Below are 12,889 nucleotides of genomic sequence, written 5' to 3' on the forward strand. Positions count from 1 at the left end.
CTCACTCCCCGCTCCTTAAAACTAGACCCTAAAAAACACAGGAGCATTTGCCCGTGGCACAGGTCAGGAAGAATCCACAACCAACCATGACAATATGCTTTTTACACATAGTAGGAGCAGAGGTAAAGCCTATGCAAATTATTTTTCTTCATCAAATCTTTTAGATGTAATTTAAAAATTCTAGACTTTCAACTATCTGTAGGTGATTGGTAATAACCATTTTGCTGGCTGCACAGTGTGAAAATACTATAGCATATAATGAGAAGTAGGGGACAATTCTATCTTTTGTGGTCAAGGCCCTCACATGTCAGACATGTTGTGGTTTTCTTCTGCAAAAGAAGCGGGAGGTGGAATAGGGAAGTAAGGAGAAAAGGGAAATGACCGAAGAGATTCAGTCATTCATTAAAGAAATACTCATTGAGCCCTACTGTATTCCAGCAATATTCCAGGCACTGTTAATAGAAGCAAAACAAAGATCTCTACATTTGGAATTCTAACTGGAATAAGGTTATACTGGACATGAGTATGGGAACTGTTGGCGCATAGTGATGTGTAATGTTCTCATTTGAGTCTACAGTATACTTCTTATAGCTATCTTGGAACATACCATCGATATTAAATGCAAATATTCACCTGTGAGAATTCTTACAGCAATTGTAGTGGTGCTGTTCTTGATGCCATTGGTGAGCCAACATTTACCATATACAGGAAGGTATGTAGAAACCCAAAACTGAAATTAGAGGTGGGAAATATGGCTGGAAAATGTTATGGAAATGCCATATATATATATTTTTTCAATTTTGTGAACATTTGTTAATTTCTAAAGTTAAGTTCTCTCTCCTTTTAAAATATGTCCCTTCTTCCCCCCCCCCCAAATTTTATTCCAGTTTTAGGGGGTACATGTGCAGGTTTTATACATGGGTAAACTGCGTGTCACAGGGGTTTGGTGTACAGATTATTTTCTCACCCAAGTAATAAGCATAGTACTCAACAGGTAGTTTTTTGATCTTCACCCTCCTCCCACTCTTCACCCTTGAGTAGGCTCCAGTGTCTGTTGTTCCTTTATTTGAGTTCATGTATACTTTTTTTTGTTTGTTTGTTTTTGAGACGGAGTCTCGCTCTGTCGCCCAGGCTGGAGTGCAGTGGCCAGATCTCAGCTCACTGTAAGCTCCGCCTCCTGGGTTCATGCCATTCTCCTGCCTCAGCCTCCCGAGTAGCTGGGACTACAGGCACCCGCCACCTCGCCCGGCTAGTTTTTTGTATTTTTTAGTAGAGACGGGATTTCACCGTGTTAGCCAGGCTGGTCTCGATCTCCTGACCTTGTGATCCGCCCGTCTCGACCTCCCAAAGTGCTGGGATTACAGGCTTGAGCCACCGCGCCCGGCCAAGTCCATGTATACTTAATGTTTAACTCCCACTTATAAGTGAAAACATTCAGTATTTGGTTTTCTGTTCCTGAGTTAATTTGCTTAGGATAATGGTCTCCAGCTCCATCCATGTTGCTGTAAAAGAGATGATTTCATTCTTTTTACGGCTGCATAGTATTCCAGGGTGTGTATTACCACGTTTTCTTTAACCAGTCCACCATTAATGGGCATCTAGGTTGAATTCCATGTCTTTATAACCTCATATTTTTGTGGAACTGTGGCTTCTTCCTGGTCTTTGTTACAGGAAAGACATTTAAGTGATGTCAGCTATAAAAAGGCTAAACTCTAGTCATCTGAAAGATAAAACACCAGAATCTCTACCTTTAGTTTCATCAACATTTTCCAGGTCTTTCTTCTATGTCACCACCTAAAAATCATTTATGATCTTATGTAAGTATAAATTCCAGAGAACTACAATTTGTTTTGAAGACTGTGATAGACACTGCTAGTTACCTGCTTAGTGACCATTTCCCTCTTCTTTCTTGTTGAGATAATCCTAATTTTATTAGGGCAGCAATGGCATTTCCGGGTATAGATATGAACTTTCCCAGCCAAATCGGGGGCCACATGACATGCTTCTGACCAATAAGATGATACAATAAAGACAGTATAGTTGGTACTATCTTTACCTCCTTTTTTCCGTCTGTGGCCTTGAACAATATATATGTGATTCCTGAAACTGCAACAGCTATCTTGGACCCTGAAGAAAAGAGTGGAAAATTACAGAGGTGCCATTTCTGCCATGATTGAGATATTGAACGAATGCCTGCAGCTGCCACCTCCAACTTCTTGTTATGTCACAAAAATAAACGGCTGTTTGTTTAAGCCATTGAAGTCTGGTTTTCTATTACTTGTAGTTGAATGTTATCCTTGGCGATATGAGACTGTAGCCATAGCAGCACTAACTCTGTTGATCAAACAGCTTCACAAACAGTGATTGTAACTTGACTTTACTCTTTTCAGGGTCAAGAACTCTCTGGTTTCTAACATCTGAATTCCATTTTTCTCTGTTTTGGTATTTGTCTTTCATGTTGCAGACTTTTTTGAAATGTCTGGGATCCTTGGCTGGCTATTATTTTTAAGAGTGCCTCCTAAAAAGTCTCTTTGGAAACTCTGGGTGCATTGGCAACGTGTGTTGCCTAAAGGGCTTTTCTGTAGGATGATTATATGGTGAACCAGCTTTATTATTGCAGAATCCTGTAATGTCAGAGCCTGAAGGCCTTTTTTCTGGGACTATCTAGTTTCTCCAGAGGATTGATTAGGTTTGGTGGGGGGGGGGCATGGGGTGGGGGTAGGTACATGCTTGGTTGCTGGCATTTTGGGAGCAGGAAAGGGATATGCCTGACATGTTCACAGTTCAGTACATAGTCTCTTACATGAAACTCCAGTCTTTTCAGCTCTGTAACTCATTTTGTTCTGCATGTGGCTTAATCTTCAAGTTCAGAGACTGTTGGGTTAATCAGAGTATGAACCTCCGTTCTCTTTTTGGGTAGTGAGCAGACAGGGGTCTGGCTGCTGGAGAGTTGTTCAGGAGACTGGAAGTCCAACCACATGTAGCCCTCCAATCTTACTAATTTTGGAGTCACAGCTTCACTTCTACCTTCTGTGGTTCTTGCTGCCTGCAAGCACTGAGACTGTTTATAGCTCATTACTCATTGAAGTTCCCCTCCAAGATGCTTAGATTTCCACTTCCTCTGTCCTATTAAGTAATTTTTAGTTCTCCATTCACTTTCTATCTTCCCTAAGTTTGTTGAACATTCTTTTTTTTTTTTTTTTTTTTTTTTTTGAGACAGAGTCTCGCTCTGTCGCCCAGGCTAGAGTGCAGTGGCCCGATCTCAGCTCACTGCAAGCTCCGCCTCCTGGATTTACGCCATTCTCCTGCCTCAGCCTCCCAAGTAGCTGGGACTACAGGCGCCCGCCACCTCGCCCGGCTAGTTTTTTTTTTTTTTTGTATTTTTTTTTAGTAGAGATGGGGTTTCACCGTGTTAGCTAGGATGGTCTCGATCTCCTGACCTCGTGATCCGCCCGTCTCGGCCTCCCAAAGTGCTGGGATTACAGGCTTGAGCCACCGAGCTCGGCCTTGTTGAACATTCTTTGTTCTTGTTTCCTTTTCCAACTTGTTGCTGGGGGCTAAAACCTCTTTTCTGTGTATTCCTTTACTATTGTGTCACTGGTGTTTGGGAGGAGGCACAGAAGTGTCGTCACTCTACCATGCTTTCCTTCCTTTTTGTAGTTAACTTTATTTTGAATCCCAGAATGTATGGTAATGAGCATTTGTCCTAGTCTGTTTTATGTTGCTATAATGGAATATCACAGACTAGGTAATTTATAAAGAAAATGAATTTATTTCTTACAGTTCTGAAGGCTGAGAAGTCCAATGTTGAGGGGTCTGCATCTTGGGAGGGCCTTCTTGCTGTGTCATCACCATGGAGAAAGGCAAGAGAGCACACAGGACAGACAGGACAGGGGCCAAACTTATCTATTTGTTAGGAGCCCACTCCTAAGATAACATTATTTTCAGGGCCTAATCATACCTTAAAGACTCCACCTCTTAATACTGTTACAATGGCAATTAAGTTTCCAACACATGAATATTGGGAGACAGATTCAAACCATAGTAGCATCCCAATAGTTGGCTGTAGGAATGAAAACCCTGAGAAGAACTGAGTAGTTCAGCAGATTGTGGCAGGAGCTCAAATCACTTATTGGTGAAAGAAATCCTACCCAAACAGGTAGGATTCCAAAAGAGGAATTCCAAAAGAGGAATTTATTGGTTCACTAAATTGGGTGGCTCAAGTTGAATGGACAATTTTGATCTAAAGGAGAAATTCAGAGAGTGAATCTATTATGTGGGAGGAAGAAAAGCTCCTTAGGTTAGTTAGTAGAAGTAAAATGAGTTAAATCAGTAAATTCAGGGCAAAGTGAACCTGTCAGCCAGAAGTTTTAGAAAGGGAGAGAAGGCAAGGACACAAATTGGCAGAAATTGCAGAATGTTTATGTGAAAACAAATGCAAAGGGAGCCAGGAATCCATGGGAATTTCACCTGGTATGATTGTGGTTGCTGCTTTGCTCCCCTTCCAGTTCTGACAATAGAACACCCTCTTTATGATAATGACAAAGACCACATTGAATAAAGTAAACAATTAGGGGCAAAACTATAGGTGGTCTAGCTAACTGAACCTTGGGGGACTATCTGGAGTGGAGCTTTGAAAGTGATTTGTACCACTGATAAAAGTATAATATTGGCTGGGTGCACCATGCCTCATGCCTATAATCCCAGCACTTTGGAAGGCTGAGGTGGGCGGATTGCATGAGCTCAGGAGTTTGAGACCAGCCTGGGCAACATGACGAAACCCTGTCTCTACAAAAAAACACAAAAAAATTAGCCAGGCAAGGTGGTGTGCACCTGTAGTTCCAGCTATTTGGCGGGCTGAGGTGGGAGGATCACTTGCGCCCAGGAGGTGGAGGCTGCAGTGAGCCGAGATCGTGCCCCATCTCAAAATAAAGTAAAATAAAATAATATAAAATAGTATCAGAAGGAAAATAGTGTATGTTACATAAAAAGGTTTAGTTAGACTCTGCAGGCTTGGGAGTGATTGTAGGTAGTTCCAACTGTTGTCTCTTGCCCTGACTTTGGTCAAAGTTAACAAAGACAGTGAATCGTGTGCTTGTGTATTCTTGTTGTCCCACCACTTGTTTTGTTGGCACCATTGCCTGGAAGAAACCCCAGGAACCCACAACTGGGAAATGCTGGGAATCTCTACTCCTGATGACCTTGGGAAACTGTCTGGATTGGAGCAATGAAGCCTACTGTACCTGAATGGGTGGTATGAGAAAAAAAAGAGTCAATGTGGAACCAGCTTCAGACATAACTGGGATCCAGGGGCTCAAAGGATGTCTTTAGGGCTGTTTTTCTATCTCTTAGCTCTGCTTACCTCTTGCAGCTTCATTCTGACCTTCTCCAATCCCAGGCTCCTATGTTCTTAGCTTAGTAAATCTGGTAAAAAGAGCCAGTCTTTCCCAGTAGCTCTGACAAAAAGCTCCTGGGGTTGATTCTGATACGTTCTACTTGGTCACATATATCTCTCTGGAATAACCAAGCAGACTAGGGAAATGGGGAACTCTGGTTGGCTTGGTCGGGTCACTTGCCCACTCCTGTGATGATGGCTGTGTAGCCCCGAGTGAGAGTTCAGTTCCACTTGAGACACATGGATCGGGTTCCTTACAGGAAATGAGAGTTCTATCATAAGGAGGAAACCGGCTATTAAAAATGAGAGCTGTCTGTTACAGGTTCTCCTACCACTGATGGATTAGAATCTTGCCCTTGTGTGCCGGCTAGCATAGCCCCTAACACAGATCACCTCATTCAATATAAAACATTCTAAACTTTCAGAATGGACACAGAACTGATTTGTTCTATGTCGCTTTAAGTGAACTTTAATTCGGAGTCATGATCATAGTACCTGCAGAAGTGATGCTATTACACTGTTACTTCTTAGGCTTCATAATATGAATTTGACAATCTGGTAACTGTGACCATGGCAGTGGCTAATGGTGGAGGAATACTTTTAGAGTTGGAGATGTGTCTCTATTGGCTTGCAGTGCCTAGCCTACTCTGAGCTAGCCTTCATCTCACTGTCCTTCATTATCAAAAGTTTTTGATCCACTTATTGGAATTTTTGTTCACTGAAAAAGAATTTAATGACAACTCCTTATGTAAATTATACTTAAAAATGGCTACCTATGAGAAAATAGAATTTGCTTCATATCTTATTTATAGTGAACTTTTATGAAATACTTATTTTTAAAGTGAGGGACACCTATGAAATGTAAAACCGGGAATTGGTGGGGTATTTTTTTTTGTAAATCAGATGTAGTCGGAATGTTCCCATACCTAGTCAACCCATGGAAACCAAAAAAATTCATAATAACACTAAATGCCTAGCTGAAAGGTTTCAATAACTTCCCCTCATAAAATCTGCACCAGTTAATTTGGGAGTTGTGAGTGAGCTTCCTATATGTCCTTAGGGACAAGTCTGCTTATGTTCCTGTGAAGGTCCAGTCTCCTGGCAGAAGTCCCTTGTACCAAATCTGTTGGATGGAGGTGCTGGCCCTGCTGATGGGGCCCTTCCTGTAATTTCTGATTTTCTGTTGCCCTGTCCTACACAGCACTTACTGGACTGCTTTGCTCCCACTGTGTAGAAATGAAGGCAATGCCCCCAGCCCACTCGTCCTTTATTACCTGGGTCTCAAACAGTGCTGTACATGCTGAATCTGACAATATGGCATGAGAAAGTTCCTTCATCTTCTAACACTGATCTTCATAAAGACCTAATTGGGTCCACGGGACCAAATGGGTTGGGGTAGAGTAAATGTGGAGGAGTGAGAGGCCATGTTTTTCTCTCCAGTCTCTTGAGATTCTTGCTTGTAGCCTTTTACCTTTTCTTTTCTTCCTCAGCCTCCAAATTCCCCAAGCCTCCAGGCATAGCTGTCTAAGTCAAGCATCAGATACCCCTGCGTTTATTTATGGAATCACACATATGCCTCAGAACAGGAGGGGGTGATTGTCAACCATCTACACCTGCCTCTCTGGCAAGGTTTAGGCACTGGGTTACCCACTTCTCAGATATATTGCTTTGTAGAATAATATCATTGAGACTTTCTAAAACAGTTTAAAATCAGCTGTTCTACTGGAGCAAGGAAGAAAATGGCTATTTGAATATTGACAATTTTATTCTTTCTCAACCCTACAGTGTTAGAGTAGCCTACACTCTTTGTTCTATATTACCTACTTATATTACTCAGCACATGTTCACAACTGAAGTTCTATTTCTTGGGCTCAAATTCACTAAATGAGAGAATGAACACTGTAGAACATTCTGCGAATGTTAGATGCTATAATCCTTAATACATTTAAAAAAATAAAATTGAGAATTGTCAAAATATTTTAAGTGACTTTCCCATTGACGCCAAACATACATTAAGTTCTTACTCAAATCCAGTGTTGGGTAGCAGTGATGGAATCATTCTGAATTCATTTTTTTCTTATACATAATTTCCTTAGAAATTCTTTCTGAATTTGAGCAAGCTCCAAGAAGCATTCTGTGGAATAAGAATTATGCTTAGTACTAATGAGTCATTCTGTCCTTCTCCATCTGAATCACATATCAGTTCTGGCCTTACGGGTTTTTAAAAAATGATTTTGCAATCCACTAAATAAAGTTTCCTTTGATGTCATTATAATGGGAGATTAAAATTATCGCTAATAATGAAACTGTATAATAACTTTTAAAGATTAAAACTCCTTAGAAGAGTTTGTGACTCATAACAGTATTCAATTTTAACCTTTAGTATTTTTATTGCAAAAGTATTAAAGAGGATGTTTAAAAACTTCAGTAACTTCATAATCCTATTAGAAATGCCTTTTAAATTTTTCCAAATTTCCTCCCAGCTTTGTCCACATATGCATACATTTTTACATAGCTGTGGATCATAGAGTATAACACAAGGTTCTCAACTCAGGGTGATTTTGCCACCTTGGGGGGAGTTGGGAATGTCTGGAGACATTTTTGATTGTCACTACTGAGGATGGGTGGCGCTAGTGGCATCCAGCGGGTAGGGGCCAAGAATGCTGCTAAACATTCTACAATGTACAGCTCCCTCTCAGCGAAGAATTATCTGGACCAAAACGTCAATGGTGCCAAGGTTGGGAAGCCCTGGTACACACAGTCAGACTTTTAAAAATTAGACTTTTCAGGCCAGGCACGGTGGCTCACGCCTGTAATCCCAGCACTATGGGAGGCCGAGATGGGTGGATCATTTGAGGTCGGGAGTTCGAGACCAGCCTGACCAACATAGTAAAACCCTGTCTCTACTTAAAAAAAAGCAAAATTAGCTGAGCGTGGTGGTGCATGCCTGTATCCCAGCTACTTGGGAGGCTGAGGCAGGAGAATCACTTGAACCCAGGAGGTGGAGGGTGCAGTGAGCCAAGATCGTGGTGCCACTGCACTCCAGCCTGGGCAACAAGAGGAAAACTCCGTCTCAAAAAAAAAAAAAAAAGAAGAAAAATTAGACTTTTCAAAACTTTACATTAAATAATAAATTGTTTTTTATTGTCACAAGAGTCTTATAATTACCGCTCAGTATATCTAGTTGACAATCATGATTTATCTAACGATTTCTTGACTCTTAGATGTCATAGATAATATTGTGAACGTCTCTACACATATGACTTCTTTTTTTTTATTATTATACTTTAAGTTCTAGGGTACATGTGCACAACGTGCAGGTTTGTTACATATGTATACATGTGCCATGTTGGTGTGCTGCACCCATTAACTCGTCATTTACATTAGGTATATCTCCTAATGCTATCCCTCTCCGCTCCCGACTCCCCACAATAGGCCCCGGTGTGTGATGTTCCCCTTCCTGTGTCCAGGTGATCTCATTAAAAATACGGAACGCTTCACGAATTTGCGTGTCATCCTTGCGCAGGGGCCATACTAATCTTCTCTGTATCGTTCCAATTTTAGTATATGTGCTGCCGAAGCGAGCGCCACATATGACTTCTATATTAGTTTGGACTAAGCTTCAATTCTCCTGAGTAAAATTACTTTGACAAAGGATATTATCATTTTTATGGCTCTTATAGTTGGTATGGGGATCTTGCTAACTTTGGTAAAATGCATTTGTTATTAATAGTTTATCAGAGAGAGTTCAGAGAGAGTTAAAGTCTGCCTTTGACTATAGCTTCTAATGCTATTGTTTCGTAAGTGGGAAGAATGGCACTGGGGGAGGATTCTAGCTCGTGGTTTTAGCTTTTGAGTAATGACATCATTTCATGTTACAGGGAGGATATCTCTTTACCCTCATTTGTGTTATCCACTGTGTTTGAAATCTCACCTAAGTCTGTGGAGGAAAAAAGATATAACCATCTGCCTTAGCCGTCTTTAAGATATGAGTACTTGGAATGGACACAGAGGGGGTTGGGACTGTGTCTTATTTATTCTTTTATTAGGGCCTACGACAGGGTCAGGTTGAAATGTTTATCATAAATGTTTGTTGAACGTAGGAGTGGTAACACATGAAGTGACTAACTGAATGTAACTGTCTTTACTGGGGCAGATGACAGCAGAGGAAGCCGTGTGTTCCCATACAATTATTATGTTTTGTGGCAATGTTGTAGGACCCACAGGGTTGTATGCCTGATCCACAGTAACAGACCAGTTACACTGAGACAGCAAGGTTTGCAGCAGAGGGCGCCGAGTGAGGAGATGGGAGGAGAACTTCGAATCCTTTCTTCCCAGGAGTTCTGGGCTGGGGCTTTTAAGATGATCATGGAGGCTGAGGGGCTGGAAAACTGGAGTTTTTGATTGGTCAGTGTAAGGGGAATAAAATAATCAGGATGTAAAAACTGCATTCCTTGGTGAGTGAGATCCTGGGGGTTCCTTCAGACCAGCTGATGTCAGTAATGTTGTTGATATGTGGGACCAGAAAGAATATCTCAAACATAAAGCTAAACATTTTATAATGTTCCAGTTGTTATCTATTGAGGAGTTAAGGGGAACTAAAATCTTATAACAGGTTCTATGTGATTCTGAGGCAACAGGCACCAAGCAACCATGAGGAAGCAGACAGAGAGCAGCTGGCCTCATGATTAACGCTGAATGCGCTGTGAGCTTGGTTTATTTTCGTTTCTACCCCTCCCTCCTTCCCTGACTAATTTTATAAAGTTTATAGGGATGGTTTCAGGAACACATGAATGTCGTCGTGTTTCGATTGGTTCTTATAGTCATCATTATACTTAGTGATTTAAAGACTGTTGCTTTTGCTACCAGACTCTGCTAGAAATATTTGCTAACATTGGTGGTGGAAGCCAAGATATCAAAAGTCTGGGCCAGGCACGGTGGCTTATGCCTGTAATCCCAGCACTTTGGGAGGCCGAGGTGGATGGATCACCTGAGGTCAGGAGTTCAAGACCAGACTGGCCAACATAGTGAAACCCTGCCTCTACTAAAATACAAAAATTAGCCATGCATGGTGTTAGGCACCTGTAATCCCAGCTACTCAGGAGGCTGAGGCAAGAGAATCACTTGAATCTGGGAGGTGGAGGTTGCAGTGAGCCAAGATAGTGCCACTGCACTCCAGCCTGGGTGAGAGAGCGAGACTCTGTCTCAAAAAACAAAACAAAACAAAAAAAGTCTGGGGACAAATGCATGGCTCTTTTTCTCAGCCAGGATGAAAAAAACATTCCTTACGAATATAACATTGTTTTTTGTTTAATTTGTATTTTTAGAAGAGACGGGGTTTCACCATGTTAGCCAGGATGGTCTTGATCGCCTGACCTCCACTGGCCTCAGCCTCCCAAAGTGCTGGGATTACAGGCATGAACCACCGAGTCCGGCCCTGTTTTTTGTTTAACAGCGATACAAAGACATTAACAAATTAAGGAATTGATGGATTTTTAAAAACCAGAAAATAGGCCGGGCGGGGTGGTTCACCCCTGTAATCCCAGCACTTTGGGAGGCTGAGGCAAGTGGATCACCTTAGGTCGGGAGTTCAAGACCAGCCTGACCAACATGGCGAAACCCTGTCTCTACTAAAAATACAAAAAATTAGCTGGGCATGTCAGCAGGCGCCTGTAATCCCAGCTACTTGGGAGGCTAAGGCGAGAGAATTGCTTGAACCCTGGAGGTGGAGGTTGCAGTGAGCTGAGATCGCACCATTGCACTCCAGCCTGGGTAACAGCAAGACTCTGTTTCAAAAAAACTAACAAACAAAAAACAGAGAGTAAGTGTATGTAGCACAAAACTTGGGGGAAAAAAAAGAGAATAAATGTATGTAGCACAAAACTTGAAAAGTGTAAAAGAATACAGTCTAGAGAAAACAAAGCTGTAGTTTCCAGCAATCCATCTAGTTCCCCCATCTGCAGACTTACCAGAGATATGTTAGGTATTGGCTAAAGATGGCCATATCAGCAAATCCCAAAATAAGGTACACAAGCATAATAGAAGTTTGTCTTTCTCAGATAACAGTCTGGAAACGTGAGGTCCAGGCTGGGTGGCTCTTCTCAGTAAAAATCCTCCAGGTACCCTGTGCCTTCCATCTTGCTTCTCTGCCATCCCTTATATGTTGTGCATGTTGGAAACTAACTCAGTGCCACCTCTGTACTCCTGCACGTGGGAAGGAGAAAGAGAGGATGTGGAGGGCAAACAACATTTTTGAAGCAAGTGATACAGAAGATGTACCTATCATTTCTGTTCCTATTCCATTAGCAAGAACTTTGTCACATGACCACACCTAGATGCAAGGAAGGCTGGGAGATGTAGCCTCTGTGCGGTCAAATGCCCAGCTGAAAACTCTATTACTGCAGAAGAAGGCTGGTGGGGTAGGGGGTTGGGGCATGAGGGAACTGATTTTGTAGTTGTGGGTGTCTAAGAAAGAGAAACAATTCTTTGACAATGTGTCAAGGATGTCACTGGGATTATGAATCATTGAATCTGCCCCAGTATTGAACTGTGATGCCTGGCATGTCACAGCTGCCTCCAAAGAGATCTCTCCCAAATGCCAGGAAGTAAATAAATAGCAATAGATAGAGGCCTGATGCTCCAATCCGTTTAATTTCTAGATCATTTGTCTATTTGACCCATTGTTCTCTTTTTTATATTTGAATCTCAAAGATTAGGGTCTGATAATCTGGAGGTCCCTAGGCAATCATCCTTCTCCACTACAAGACTGGGCAGAGGTAATGTTTTAAAGTTGTGAAGTACATGACTTTTTTTTTTTTTTTTTTTTTGGTGATTTCAGCTTTCTTCACTCATTTTTCTTCTTCTGGCGTCTTCCTTCCCCGGGAAGGGCATCGCACCACACAGGGCCCTTGTGGTGCCCCAACCATTCAGAATGCCACACCACAGTGCACATAGGATCCCTCAACACATAAGGCTGTGGCTACAGAATTCTCTCTCTTCTTTTCTCACCCAATAATTATTACCCTCTAGTGCCCCACCACTAGCTGGATGATGGGGTGGAAATGCTGCTGCTTGTGAAAATAACTCAATCTGACTAGGTAGAAATATTTTGCCTTCCCTAGTTTAAAAGGACTTGAGTTTTGTCTTACTGTCTACAGGACCAAAAACAAAAATTATAGGCTCATTGGTGGTTCATGCCTGTAATCCCAGCACTTTGGGAGGCTGAGGCCGGCGGATTGCCTGAGGCAACCAGGAGGCTGAGGCAGGAGAATTGCTTGAACCTGGGAGACAGAGGTTGCAGTGAGCCGAGATCAGGCCACTGCACTCCAGCCTGGGTGACAGAGCGAGACTCTGTCTCAAAGAAACAAAAACAAAAAACACCAAAAATTACGTCTAAGTTGCAGATATACACATTAGTATTCATGCAGAAGCATTTCCAAGAATCATGTTTTGTACATTTCACTTATTTTTCTGTAAAAAACATTGCACTATGGA

At 41.9% G+C, this 12,889-nt stretch overlaps 1 non-coding gene across 1 annotated transcript; it reads right to left on the reverse strand.

Annotated features, from left to right (window-relative positions):
- Positions 1-8,876: 8,876 nt before the first annotated feature.
- LOC123568560 (U6 spliceosomal RNA) lies at positions 8,877-8,983 on the reverse strand. The gene has a single exon (XR_006691923.1). It is a non-coding gene; the product is annotated as a U6 spliceosomal RNA (small nuclear RNA).
- Positions 8,984-12,889: the final 3,906 nt, after the last annotated feature.

The sequence above is a fragment of the Macaca fascicularis genome, chromosome 13 (assembly GCF_037993035.2).
Source record: "Macaca fascicularis isolate 582-1 chromosome 13, T2T-MFA8v1.1".
In the NCBI taxonomy this organism is placed as follows: Eukaryota; Metazoa; Chordata; class Mammalia; order Primates; family Cercopithecidae; genus Macaca; species Macaca fascicularis.